This window comes from Microcebus murinus, chromosome 12, assembly GCF_040939455.1.
Source record: "Microcebus murinus isolate Inina chromosome 12, M.murinus_Inina_mat1.0, whole genome shotgun sequence".
Lineage (NCBI taxonomy): Eukaryota > Metazoa > Chordata > Mammalia > Primates > Cheirogaleidae > Microcebus > Microcebus murinus.
Window position 1 is genome coordinate 5,843,169 of NC_134115.1, and position 14,675 is coordinate 5,857,843.

Sequence of the window (14,675 nt, forward strand, 5' to 3'; positions counted from 1 at the left end):
TAATAATTTTAGTTGAACATGTAATTATACATACTTATGGGATACACAGTGATATTTAGATATAGGTATATACAATTTGTAATGATCAAATTGGGCTAGTTATCATATCCATCATCTCAAACATTTATGATTTCTTTGTGTTGTGAACATTCAAAATCCTTTCTTCTAGCTTTTTGAAAATATACAATAAATTATAGTTAATTATGTTCACCCTACACTGCCACAGAATACCAGAATTCATTCCTCCTATAATTTTGTACCCATTTGCCAACTTCTACTCCCCTCTGCTCCCCTCTATCTTTCCCACCCTCTAATATCCACAGTTCTACTCTCTACTTTCATGACATGAATTTTTTTTTATTTTTAGCTCTCAGATATGAGTAAGAACATGTGGTATTTATCTTTCTGTGCCTGACCTATTTTGCTTAACCATATCCACCAGACTCATCCATGTTGTTGTAAATGACAGGGTTTCATTCTTTTTCATAACTGAATATGGTTCCACTGTGTGCATGTACCATATTTTCTTTATCCCATTTGTATGTTGATGAAAATTTAGGTTGATTGCATATCTTAGCTATTGTGAATAGTGCTGAAATACACATAGGTATGCAAGTGCTGTTTGATATAATGATTTCCTTTCTTTTGGATAAATACCCAATATGGGATTCATGGATCACCTGGCAGTTCTATTTTTAGTTTTTTTGAGAAAACTCCACATTGTTTTCCATAATGGCTGTACTAATTGACCCCAACAATAGATAAGAGTGCTCTTGTCTCTATATCCTTGTCACCATTGTTATTTATTGTCTTTTTCATAATAACTATTCATTTTAACTAGAGTGTGATGATATCTCATTATGGTTTTGATTTGAATTTTCCTGATGATTAGTGATAGTGAACATTTTTTCTTATGTCAATTGCCCATTTTTTGTATGTCTTCTTTGAGAAATGTGTATTCAGATCCTTTGCCCACTTTTGAATCAGATTTTTTTTCTGTTGAGTTGTTTGAGTTCCTCATACATTCTGGTTATTAGTCCCTTGTCTGATGAATATTTTGCAAATTCTTTCTCTTATTCTATCAATTGTTTTCCTTGCTGTGCAGAAGCTTTTTAGTTTATATAGTCACATTTGTCTACTTTGGACTTTTTGCCTGTTCTTTGGAACTCTCGGTGATAAAATCATTGCCTAGATCAATGTCCTGAAGCAATTCCTCTGTGTTTTCTTCACATAATTTCAAAGCCTCCGTTCTCATGTTGAAGTCTTTATTCCATTTTGAGTTGATTTCTGTATGTGGTGTTAGATAGGAGTATAGTTTCATTCTTCTGCATATGGATATCTAGTTTTCCCAGCCCCATTTATTGAAAATAGTGTCCTTTTCGCAATACATGTTCTTGGTGTCTTTGTTGAAAATCAGCTAGCTATAAATACATGGATTTATTTATGGGTTTTCCATTCTGTGGTCTTAACCCCAAGAATCATAACTCCTTGGAATGCAATTCAAATTAGCATAAAACATTTCAGTTTTCAGAAAAAAGCTTATGGCATTTGAATCTATCTTTATAGGATTCATTAATCAGAATTTAATTTTCAAAGTCTTATTCTGGGAGCCATATTGACACAGGCCTAAATAACTAAATAACTATAATGTCCCTAAACTTTTTTATAAATTATGGAGAGTGACAGTGTAGGGGGAAAGAGTAAGAGACTTTCTACTAAGATATGACTTAGAGACATTTTAAGGAGAAAAGACATGAAGCAATCATAGAACAATAGAAGGGTAAGATCAAGTGCAAATGTTGTGTGACAAAGATGATGAGAATGAAGAATATATTTTTGTGACTCCTGGTGGCTTTTTGTTCTTGATTTTATTTTTATTTTTGGTTGTTTTTAATTTCTTTTTGTTATTTTTCTCTTTTTTAATTTTTATATATTTAGGAGATACAAATACAGTTTTGTTCATGAATGTAGTATGTTGTGGTAAAATTCGGGCATTTAATATAACCATCACTGAAATAGTGTACATTGTACCCATTAACTAATTTTTCATTGCTTATCCGCCTCCCACCCTCTGACCCTTCAAAATCTCCAGTGTATATTATTATCATCTCTATGGCAATACTATGATTTAGCTCCCACTTAGAAGTGAGAACATGCAGTATTTCACTTTCTCTTTCTCAGTTATGTCAGTTAAGATAATGGCCTCAAGTTCCATCCATGTTACTGCAAAAGACTGCTAGCTAAAGTAAACAAGAAAAAAAGAGAGAGAACATTCAAATGAACACAATCAGAAATACAAAAGATCATCAGAGACTACTATGAGCAACTCTGTGCTGACAAACTAAAAAACCTCAAGGACATGGATAGATTCTTAAAAATATGCAACCTGCAAAGATTGAACCAGGAAAAGAACTAGAAATCCTGAACAGATCCATAATGAGTAATGGGATTGAATCAGTAATCAATCAGTATCTAAACAAAAGAAAATCCACAAGAAGCAACAACTGCTCTAGATAGAAGTAATCAGCAAAAGAACTCCAGAAGTATGAAGAACTAAGGCAAAAGGTCACCCCTCAAAAGGGAGCACCAGCTGTCTAGCAATGGATACCAACGAAAATCAGAATACTGAAATGACAGATGAAGAATTTCAAATATGGATTGTAAGAAGCTCAATGAAATGCAAGATAAAATGGAAACCCAACACAAAGAAGCTATAAAAACAATGCAGGAAATAAATGAAAAATTCACTCAAGTAATTGAAATATTAAAGAAAATCAAACAGAATGTGTGGAAATAAAAGATTCCTTCAAGTAATTAAAAACATAGTGGAATATTTTAAGAATAGGCTAGATTAGGCAGGAGAAAGAATCTCAGAGATTGAAGACAATGCCTTTCAATCAAACAAGTCAGTCACAAAGCAGAGAAATAAGAAACCTACAAGAAATATGGGATTATGTAAAGAGCCTTAACATAAGAATCATAGGCATGTCTGAGGATGAAGATGAAAATACACAAGGGTTGGATGATTTATTTGAGGGAATAATTGAGGAAAATCTCCCTGGCCTTGGTATAAATCTATATATATGGTACAAGAAGCTCAAAGGACTCCTGGGAGATTCATCCCAAAGAGGCAAACACCACGACACATAGTCATCAGACTGGCCAACATAAATAAAAGAGGCACTCCTACACGCAGTAAGGAAAAAGCAGCAGTTAACTTCCAAAGTAAAACCTATCAGACTAACTGCAGACTTCTCAACTGAAACCTTACAAGCCAAAAGGGATTAGCTCCCCACTCTCAGTCTTCTCAAACAGGATAGTGCCCAGCCTAGAATTTTGTATCCTACAAAGCTAAGTTTCCTATATGAGGGGGAAATAAAGTCTTTCTCAGACAAGCAAACTCTGAGGGAATTTGTCAAGACCTGTCCTGCAGAAAGTACTCAGAACTGCATTATATACATGCACCAGCACAACAGACACTCGCCAGTGTAAAATCACCCAAAAGCTAAAGACCAAAGGCCAAATACCACAATGGCGCAAGAGATAAAACTAAGCAACAAAGTTCTGCTCAACAGGATGAACAGAAATCCATCCCACTTATTGATTCTTTCAATAAATGTGAATGGACTGAACTGCCCACTAAAGAGACACAGGCTGGCTGGATGGTTAAATATACACAAGCCGAGTGTCTGCCGTCTTCAGGAAACACATCTAAACCACAAGTACTCATTGAGACTCAAGGTGAAGGGATGGAAAACAATATTTCATGCAAACGGAAACCAAAAGAAAGTGATGTAGCTTTCTCATATTCAGATAATTTAGTCTGCAAATCAACAAAAGTAATGGAAGACAAAGATGGTCATTATATAATGGTAAAGGGGACAATTCAACAAGAAGACGTAACAATTCTAAATATTTATACACCTAACACAGGTGCACCCAGATTCATAAAGCAACTCCTACTTGATCTAAACAAAATGATAAACAGCAACACCTTGATAGCTGGGGACTTCAACACCCCTCTGACAGAACAGGACAGATTCTCAATATGGAAAATAAAGAAACAATAGACATAAACAGAACTCTAGAACAAATGGGCCCAGCAGACATTTATAAAGCATTCTACCCCCAGATCACTGAATGTATGTTCTTCTGATCAGCTTATGGGACATTTTTTATGATTGACCACATCCTAGGCTACAAAACATGTCTCAACAAATTAAGAAAAATATAAATTATACCATGCATCTTCTTAGACCACAGTGTAGTAAAATTAGAAATCAACTCCAAGAGAAACACTCATCTCCATGCAAAGTCATGGAAATGAAACAACCTGCTAAATGATTGTCAGGTCAAGGTATAAATTAAGATGGAAATCAAAAGATTCTTTGAACAAATGACAAAGGGAATACAAGTTATCAAAATCTGTGTGACACAGCTAGCACAGTCCTGAGAGAAAAATTCATAGCCGTAAATGCCCCCATCCAAAAGACAGAAAGATCACAAATCAACAATGTAATGATTCATATCAGAGAACTGGGAAAGGATGAGCAAACCAATCCCAAACCCAGCAGAAGAAAAGAAATAACTGAGATCAGAGCAGAACTAAATGAAATCAAAAACAAAAGAAATACATGGAAATTAATAAAATAAAAAGTTGGCTCCTTGAAAATATAAACAAAATTGACACTCCTCTTGCTATATTGACCAGAAGCAGGAAAGAAGGGACTCTAATAATATCAATCAGGAATGAAAAAGAGAAATTACAACTGATACCATGGAAATACAAAATATTATCTATGAATACTATAAAAATCTCTATGCACATAAACATGAAAACATGGAGGAAATGGACAAATTCTCAGAAACACACAGCCTTCCTACGCTCAATCAGGAAGAAATACAATTCATGAACAAACCAATATCAAGTACTGCAATTGAAGTAGCAATAAAATACTTCCTAAAAAACGTCCTGGACCATATGGTTTCACACCTGAATTTTACCAGACCTACAAAGAACTGGTGCCTATCCTGCAAAAATTATTCCATAACATCAAGAAGGAAGGAATATTCCCCAACATGTTTTATGAATCCAACATCACCCTGATACCAAAGCCAGGAAAGGACTCAACAAGAAAAGAAAACTACAGACTAATATCTTTTATGAATATATAACAGATGCAAAAATTCTCAATAAAATCCCAGCAAATCAAATTCAGCTGCTCATCAAAAAAAAAAAAAATCTATCACAACCAAATAGGCTTCGTACCAAAGATGCAGGGATGTGTCAACATATGCAATTCTATACATGTAATTCACCACATAAATAGAAGCAAAAACAAGGACCATATGATCCTCTTAATAGGTGCAGGAAAAGCATTTAACAAAATTCAGCACTCTTTTAAGTTAAGAACACTTAACAAAATATACATAGATAGGCTTTACATCAGAATGGTAAAAGCCATATACAACAAACCCACAGCTAGCATCATATTGAACAGGGAAAAACTGAAAGAATTCCCACTTAGACCTGGACCAGACAAAGTTGCCCACTCTCACCATTTCTATTCAACATAGTGTTTGAAGTCCTAGCCAGAGAAATCATCAAGGAAAACAAGCTAATCCAAATGGGGATAGAAAAGGTCAAACTATCTCTATTCGCTGATGACATGATCTTATATCTAGAAAATCCCAAAGATTCTGCCAAGAGATGCCTGTAATCAATAAATAAATTCAGCAAAGTCTCAAGGTACAAAATCAATGCACACAAATCAGTAACATTCATATATGCCAAAACAGTCAAGCTGAGAACCAAATCAAAGATTCAGTACCTTTCACAATAGCAACAAATAAAATAAAATACCTAGTGATATATTTAACTAAGGAGGCGAAAGACCTCTACAGGGAGAACTATGAAACATTGAGGGAAGGGAATAGAAAAGAATGTAAACCTATGGAAAAACATACCATGCTCATGGATCCATAGAATCAACATTATTAAAATGTCCATACTACCCAAAGTGATCCACAGAATCAATGCAATCCCTATTAAAATACCAACATCATTTTTTGCAGATCTAGAAAAAATAATTCTATGCTTCTTGTGGAACCAGACAAGACCCTGTATAGACAAAGCAACCTTAAGCAAAAAGAATAAATTGGGGGGGGGGGGCATCAATTTCTCAGACTTCAAGCTATACTACAAGGCTATAGTAACCAAACTAGCACCAGAACAGAGACATAGACCAATGGAACAGGACTGACAACACAGACATAAAACCATCCTCATATAGTCATCTAATCTTTGACAAAGCAGACAAAAACATACACTGGAGAAGAGAAACTTTATTCAATAAATGGTTCTGGGAAAATTGGATAACCACATGTAGAAGACTGAAACAGGATTGGCATCTCACACCTTAATCAAATGGATTAATAAAATGTGGTATATGTATATCATGGAGTACTACTCAACTGTAACAAAAGGCAAACTACCTATTGTATTATCCTGGATGGATCTGGAGTCCATTCTTCTAAGTGAAGTATCACAAGAATGGTACTGATCTATCAACACTACTGTGCACATATGGGAAGTAACATTCACAGAGTGTCAGCCTAGTGGGAGGAGGAAGACAGGATGTGCAAATTCACACCTAACAGATGCAATGTGTGCTCTCTTTGGGATGGGCATATTTTAGCACTGGCTTGGGCAGTGCAAAGGCAATGTACGTAACCAAAGCATTTGTATCACTGCAATACTACAGAATAAAAATAAATTTCTTAAACCCCCAAAACAACCCCCCAAACAAAAACCTAGTTTCATATGAATCCGCAGCCAAAGTCTACCATTCTATCAACTGTACACAGAAGAACTGGTACCAATACTACTGAAACTGTTCCAAAAAATAAAGAAGGGAATTCTTCCAGTTTCTATGAAGAAAATATCACCTTGATAACAAAGCCAGGCAATGGTTTTGATTCTCTGAGTAATTTAAGGATCTACATTTGAAGAATTTATTACAGTATAGATAACATTTATTGCAACATAATTTATTTCAAAATTTGTTATTTGTTAGAATATTCTCACTCTACTTCAGTAACAAATGGTATGATTTTACTCACGCAGGTTGATGGTCTTAGAGCAGAACTGCAAATGTCATCTTCAAAATATCTACATCTCCATGCCAAGAATGAAGTTCTTCAGAAAGAGTTATCTATGAAAATAATACAAAACAAATATGAAGAACTGCAGAAGAATCAAAAGAAGTTGGAACAAGAAATAGCTATACTTATAAGTCATATGAAAAGGAATATATTAGAAAATGGGGAAGTAAAGCAATATAAACAGGAGAAGGAAAAAAGAGGAAAATTGGATACATTCAAAAATTTTAAATAAGGCAATGTACATGTTAGTGGGATTTTTTTTTATCAAGTAAGTTTATTTATCTGGAATGTGATTGCATTCATTTCACCGCAAAATATATTTCATACACATACACACCATATGTCTTCCCTCTACTTCCCTTATAGCAATTTGTCTTATTGATTTTTAGAAGGAAGATGGCATCTTTTTCTCCCTTAAAATATTTGTTTCCATCATTATTATAACTACATTGATCTTTTAGAATAATGATTCTCCTTAGAGAGTCATTTCATTATTAAGAACAATTGGCATAAAACAAGACTATTAGGAAAAGAAAAGATTGTGTCTTAGAAGTTATGCCATATTCTTGAATTGTTCTTAAGTTACATAGTTTAATTTTTCAAATTTTAAATTGATTCTATTGTTCTTTGAACTATCAGATTACATGATACTAACATAACAATTATTCAAATTTTTTATAATTCAGATTTAATTCTCATTTAATCATCAATTTAGGTGATATTGATGATACATATTTTAAACTTCACATTTGGTTTTTCACATATTTAACATTTATCTCTGAATCATTGACTCAAAACTAAAGGAAACAAATATCCAGTAATTATTCATGTTATAGTTAGTTTTTAAATTTATCCTTTTGATTTGTTTTAGACCCAAGCAGCAACACAACAAAACTTCTTAGAGGAGTTAAGACAAAATCATATTGCTTCAGTAAGAAATCAGCACGAACGCACAATCAAGGCCCGGGCTCTGACCTCTCCGAAGAGAAACCTCAAGGAGACTTTAAGAGAAGCAAATTGGAGAGATATAAGCATCTCCACCTAGAAGAAGTAGAATGCAGATTCCAATAAACTAAATAAGTAAAAACATAGAATCCTAGAAAATAAATTGAGCTCCTTAATTTGCCTTGAAAGTATAATTTTTAGCCAGACAGGTTCATGAGATTAGTGGTACTGACTGGAAAAGATCCATACAGTCAGCAAATTTAGAAAGGAGACTTTAATTCTTATCAAGGGTTACAACCTGCAGGCTGGCTATCTGGGCAGGCTGGGAAGCAAGACAGGCACTTGGAGGGAGGGAGGGGTAAGACAAGAATTTACTCTAGGTGGATCGGCCAAGTATACGTATTCAATATGGTACAGGAGGAGCTCGTGAATATTTATGAAGGAGACCCACATGCATGTGTATTAGGTTTACACTCATGTAACATACATTCAATGATCACTTTGGGGTGGAGACTTAACATGTAAATGCATTATAAATAGGTCCTATATGGAAAAAGGTGAAATGTAGGGCCCAAGTCCATGAACTGCACATCCTCAGGAGACTGGCCAGAACCAGTCCGTGGCTGGCAGCCATTTATTAAAGAGAAACTTTTCATGATCTGGCATAGCTGTCATGTCCAAACCATAAAAACAGGAGGGGGGTCAGAGGGGAGGATGGAGTGAGCAAAGAAGTCTTCTGGCCTTCTGTTCTTCTCAAGTCAGCCTTTCTGGTAAACATTAGCAAGGGGGTGGGGGTAGAAGCAAATGGAATGTGGCCAGGTTATGCCCTGGCCTGGCCAGGGCTTTAAAACTTTGGGATCATTTGCCCAAGGGAGTGTCTGTTAGTCTGTTGAAGTGGGGTAGGAGTTTTATTTCAGTCCTGAGTGGGAAGTGAAAGCTAACTAAACTATATAATTTTGAAAAATGATATTTTTAAATGAACCTACGTTTAAAATGTTAGTCCCGGACAGTTTATGTCTCTCTGCCTTTTTTTTTTGTTTTATGTGGGATTTTTCCTCCTTAATTAGTATTCTTACGTAGCTGACCTGATCTACTAGTCTTTCAGCTAAGTATTTTTGAAGCTTTCTAATTTAGACAGTGATATTGTCATAAAATTTCTTTTCAGCATTCTCCAGAGTAAAAATATCAGTAAGTTCGACTATTAATATTTTTTGGAAGGTTACAATGTAAACCAAAAGGGTCAGGTATTACTACTACTCTGGGCACATTCTGGCACTAAATTCTTTCCTTGGCTGTGATCTTTCGTATTATCACTAGAGGGCGCCTTGAGCCAAACTATCCTCTACAGTTTTCCACTCTGTGTAAAGACATACTTGTGAAATAGGAAATGATTAACATAAGGATAAAGGGAGTATACACTTCACCAAATGGTCAGACTAAGAGGGTGTGTGGAAGACAGAAAGAACAGGTCCTTCTCTGATGCCTTGGTAACCATGTTAGCAGCTAATTGCCTTTGAGGCTCCATTAGTTCTTTTTGACCACCACCTCAGCTACCTCATTGTCCTCTAGAAGTTGCTTCGCCAAATGCTAAATTTCCACCCCCCATGGTGTATGAAATGTGCAAGGGTCGTGAAAGCAATGCCTGAAAATGTCTTTCAGGGATGGTTTTGTAAATCGCTAAACTCATTTACTAAATACAAGCATTTCTAACTTTTTGTTTTAATTTCTTAATCTATAGTGCTACAGATTTATTTCATTTATAAAAAGTATTTATCTTGGTTTCTTTAAATAATAAATATCCATATGTAGTTAAGTATTAGGGTGTTTAATACAATATGATGTTTTGATATGTTTGTACTTATGAAATGGTTATTATTAAACAAATTAACATATTCATAATCTCATGTAGTTGCCTTTTAAATACAAATATTTCTAATGGCATCCTCAAGAATCTGAAAAGGAAAGCCATTACAGAAGACAGGAAATGTTGTCCATTAAGACATGCATCATTAATAGCCATTTCTCTCCCCTCAGGATTTTGTTTGAATTATTTGTTTGAAATCCCCCTAGAAATACATATACTCCTTTATAACAATTTAAAAACTATAATTGCATACAGTAGTCATGCTCCGACCATTTTCAGTGTTAAAATACTGTTTAATGGGAAATTTTATTTACTCTTTTGGTAATTTTTTAAAAGTATGCGTCATTTAGGAATTAGGGAAAAATGAAATATTAATCATTTGTGTTTGCAATCTTCACAGAGCTAAGGAAACACTAAAAGAGGTCAAGGCCAACCTTCTTGTAAAGGAAGAGAAGACCAGATCTCTGTCCACCACTCACACTTTGAAGTCACTCCTACAGTCCTCTTTCCTTGGAAATCTTAAGGTAAGTATCATTGTCAAAAGAAAATTTATTCCAAGGGTAAACGTAGTGATACTTGCCTAAAGTGGAAAGACTTGTGAACTATGTGACCCAGGTTAATTACATTATCTTTTTCTTGGGTTTCATATTTCTGATATAATTCTTGTTTTTAATGCCTTGACATACTGAGTTGCTTAATTGACTTACACATTTTAAGTAAAAGTCATAATATCTGTGTTAATAGAGAAAGGAAACAGAAATTAAAAAATTTTTTAAGTCTCTGGAGCCCTCATTTTCAAGAGATAGCCATTTGTTGTTAACTTTAGCCATTAAACATATCTAAACTGACACATTTTAAATTTCTTTAAAAGCTGCATTCAAGTTAATACTAGAAATTGAGTATTATCGTCTAATAACTACACGTGTACTTTGAGATGCTTTGGCTTACTTTCTAATCGATTGTCATTTGACTTTGGTTCCTAACACTTTTAAAGTTTTCTTGCACCATGTTAAGTTGTCCACCACTAATCATAAGTGAATGACTGACATCCTAACATTCAACCACAGATGGATGTTTATTATTAAAAGGAATCCAAGATAAACACTTTCTATGAATGAAACAAAACCTGAAACACTAAAACAGATTAATTTTTGTATTTAAGTTAAAATATATGTCATTTTTTAAATATAAGAGTACATCCTAATTGCTATTGTACTCTTGGCATTTTCATCTCAATTTTTGTGAAATGTGTCTATTGCTGGGCAATTGTACGACAGTTTTTAAACTGTTAAATCAAGCAAATATTTGAATTTTTAAAATGAAGTTCACTTATGTCTATTTTGCCATCACTGGAATGATTAATAACTAATATGGCAATGATATTAAGAAACTGTAAGTGCAACTATGATCAAACAGAATGAATTATATTCTTCTTAGGCAAAATTCCGTATAAAGCCACACATGGGCCCCATCCCCCCGGAGATATAGCAGGAGCCTTCCAATCCAACCATGTGATTTCACTCATAGTGAGAATCCATTTTGGGGATCTCAAAATGAATCCAACCATGATAAGCTGTATCAATTTTAGAGCTCATAAGGAAAAAAAATAGTTTATGCTTGACCCAGTTTAGGATATTTTTCTAATGTTTGGCCATTTTTCAAAAAGGGAGAAAATTTAAAAAGTTGAGTTCAGTGGTGTGTGCCTGTAGTCTTAGCTACTTGGGAGACTGAGGCAGGAGGATCACTTGAGCCCAAGAGTTTGAGGCTGCTGTGTGCCATGATTGCACATGTGAATAGCCAGCCACTGCACTTCAGCCTGGACAGCATAGCAAGACCCTGTCTATTTTAAAAAAAATACACAAACACCACAGAACATTTGTTTGAAAAAAAATAAATAGGACGCAGTGTTCTTTTTGTATCATTGTTACTGAACTATCCCTTTCAATCAGTACAGATTGGCTTATAGTTTTGATGCTGTTTTCATGATCTCCTTAATGTAGAGAAAACTGGCATAGGCCCATGTTAAATGAGGCCTCAACCTTGTTTCTTTACCTGGCTTCATGTCCTAATGAATCATATAAGAGAAAACCTAAGGTTTCTTAGCACTGCAGCCAAATAGCTTAAAAGGGAACAAAATAAATGATTGTTTTAACACTTAAATTATAAGAAGCTAGCCAGGTGATATTTTTCATCATTTTTTAGCTTCCTTTGGTTTTACTATTCTGAGAAAATGAGATGATCAGGGTCACAGTGCTTCAGAGTCATAAAGTTGAACTACTGGGTTCAAAAATAAAATGTATATTAAATACTTCTTTAAATTATTCAGAATGGTATGATATAAAATGTTCTTGTTAGTACTTATCAGAAAAACAAGGTAATATATCATTTTACAAGATGATGATGAAAGAATATGTATACCTAGATGCAATGCAAGAGAAGGCTTTTGAGGAAATAGTTTCCCTTAATTTGGGCAGGGGGGTAAAGGGGTGTTTATTTTTAGTATTTCCAGAAAAGTTGAAAAATCATTTATTTAAAATGTATAACAAAGATATACATGGTTTTCTTTTGGGGCATAGGTTTGCCAAATCATGTTAGACTTAACAAAAGAGATTAAAAAGCACTATTTTATTAAGATACAAAGACATGTCTCTATAATCACTGCAGAATGCCTGAAAGAGTCCTTGAACAATTGTTGTTTGCAAAATTCTTAATAGTTACAAGAGAGAAGGTGCCTTCTAGAGTTGCTAGGAATTTAATTATTTCCACTATGAGCACATCGCATAAGACTGTGAGAGGTGGTAACATGCTATCTAAAAGGATAGAAAAGGGTGGGTTTTGGATGGGGCATTACAAAACAACAATGCTTAGAGATTTTTAGGTATGATTTTACAAAGCAAAATGTTAAAAATGGCATTAATACTGGATTTGTGTATCCATTTTCTTTATTGTTGAGGTTTTAACATTTTGCACTATTCCTACTGTGAGGTTCTATCTTAGCATTTATTTTTCTAACTTTGAGGAAAATGATAGTAATAAATCATTTCTCTAGTAGGTATTTCAATTGTACTGGTTGCTGAAGCCAGTCTCCTCTGTGTTTATAGCATTCAGCACCATTGCATCTCCCACCATTACATGAAGTCTTGCCTTGCCACTTACCACCATTGTAGTGACAAAAGATTAGATGCTTTGCTGATGTTTACTGTCAGTTTTCTCATTCTGATTTAATTCTGGGATGCTTTGTCTTATATATCAGAAGTAATTTTCTGGGCTATTTTTTGGTTTGCTACTCAACTATATTATTATAAAACACCAAAACTGAAATTAGCCTGAATAGATATACCACTAGTTAGATGTTTTTGCACATAGAAGTTTTTCTGATAATTAAATCTTAAACATGTATTCCAGTATTATAAAAGATGAAACTTATCTGGTTTGAAATTATTTTACGTTCAAGAGCGGTTAAGGATGTGTGTGACCAACACAATGCATGGTACAGAACAGTCACTCAGTACATGCTTTCTAGTGCTCTAAATAGGAAGACTAAGTCTTACCTTGATTGATTGTTTTTGCCATGTTGGTGCATTACTGACACTTTCCACACATTTCTAATAATTTATTTAAGTACTTTTTCTACTTCTCAAATATTCATTAAGTTTATAAACTCTTTTTCTAAATGTGGTTATACAGATGCATCAAAGCTACAACAAGATTCCTAAGACTTTAACTTTGTACATGGTGGAATATTGTGCCTCAGCAGAATACTGAGTTACATGTGTTCCCAACTAAAAATAGGCCTGTTTGCATCACCAAGGCAGTGCCTGGCTCCTCTGAATTTTAACTCTAATCAAACTATCCTAATAGTCATGTTAATTGCTCATAAAACAAAGAGTATATTATAGCAAAGACTTATTTACTGTATCAGTTCTAGGCTCTGTATAATTCCTCCTGTCGCCACTTCATTTTATCTGCTTAGCCAAATGCCAAGTAGTCATTTTATCCCTTGAAAATTTCAAGTAATCTCTCAACTTCTTCCAATGCTCTTCCTTTTTTCATTTTTTTTTACAAGGTCTTTACATGTTGTCCCTGTACTTAATCCTTCAGCTCCTTGTTCAACAAACTGTCCCCCAATTCTTTTCTCTGTAACTAAATACATGCATTTAATATTTATAAACTAACAAGTGTAATTTCCTTTATACATTAACCTGCTTACAATTTGATGTTGAATTGCAGTGTTTTACATGGGCAAACTTATTTGATCCTATTACATTTGAGCACATACTTATTTTTATAACATTTGAGTTCTCCTTATAAAATAGAGAATGATATCAAATTTTAATCTAAATACATCAGTAGTTACTAAAAGAGTATTAACTATGGAAATGTGTGGGTGTATTTATCAAATTGAACTCAAAAAATAAAGTGTGGTATTATTTTCCAACCTGTAATGTCAAATATAATTTAACAGTAGTCTGGCAGTAAGTTACTGTTGCATGAACGAACTTTATATTTGTATTTGTTGGGATTTGCTATTGTTATTGATTTCACCATATTTCTTTTTCTAAAATCCTCCTTCCAACTCTTCCCCTCTTTATGTAGTGGGGGTTGTCTTGAAGAAGGTACAGTAAGAGTATACAGTCGAGGAAGGAAACCTGTCTGTAAGTGCTGGATGGTCATCTTTCTCACTGGGGCTGTGGTGGTGTCG

At 34.2% G+C, this 14,675-nt stretch overlaps 1 long non-coding RNA gene across 3 annotated transcripts in view; it reads right to left on the reverse strand.

Moving 5' to 3' along the window:
* Positions 1-14,675, reverse strand: part of LOC105856665 (uncharacterized) — a 72,848-nt gene that overhangs the window by 26,747 nt on the left and 31,426 nt on the right. For 2 of the 3 annotated variants that reach the window (XR_012922057.1, XR_012922058.1), the window contains exon 2: positions 1-7,214. This exon is cut by the window's left edge. This is a non-coding gene — a long non-coding RNA (uncharacterized LOC105856665). The remainder of the gene's footprint in view (positions 7,215-14,675) is intronic. The other variant, XR_001147249.3, reaches the window with a different exon arrangement.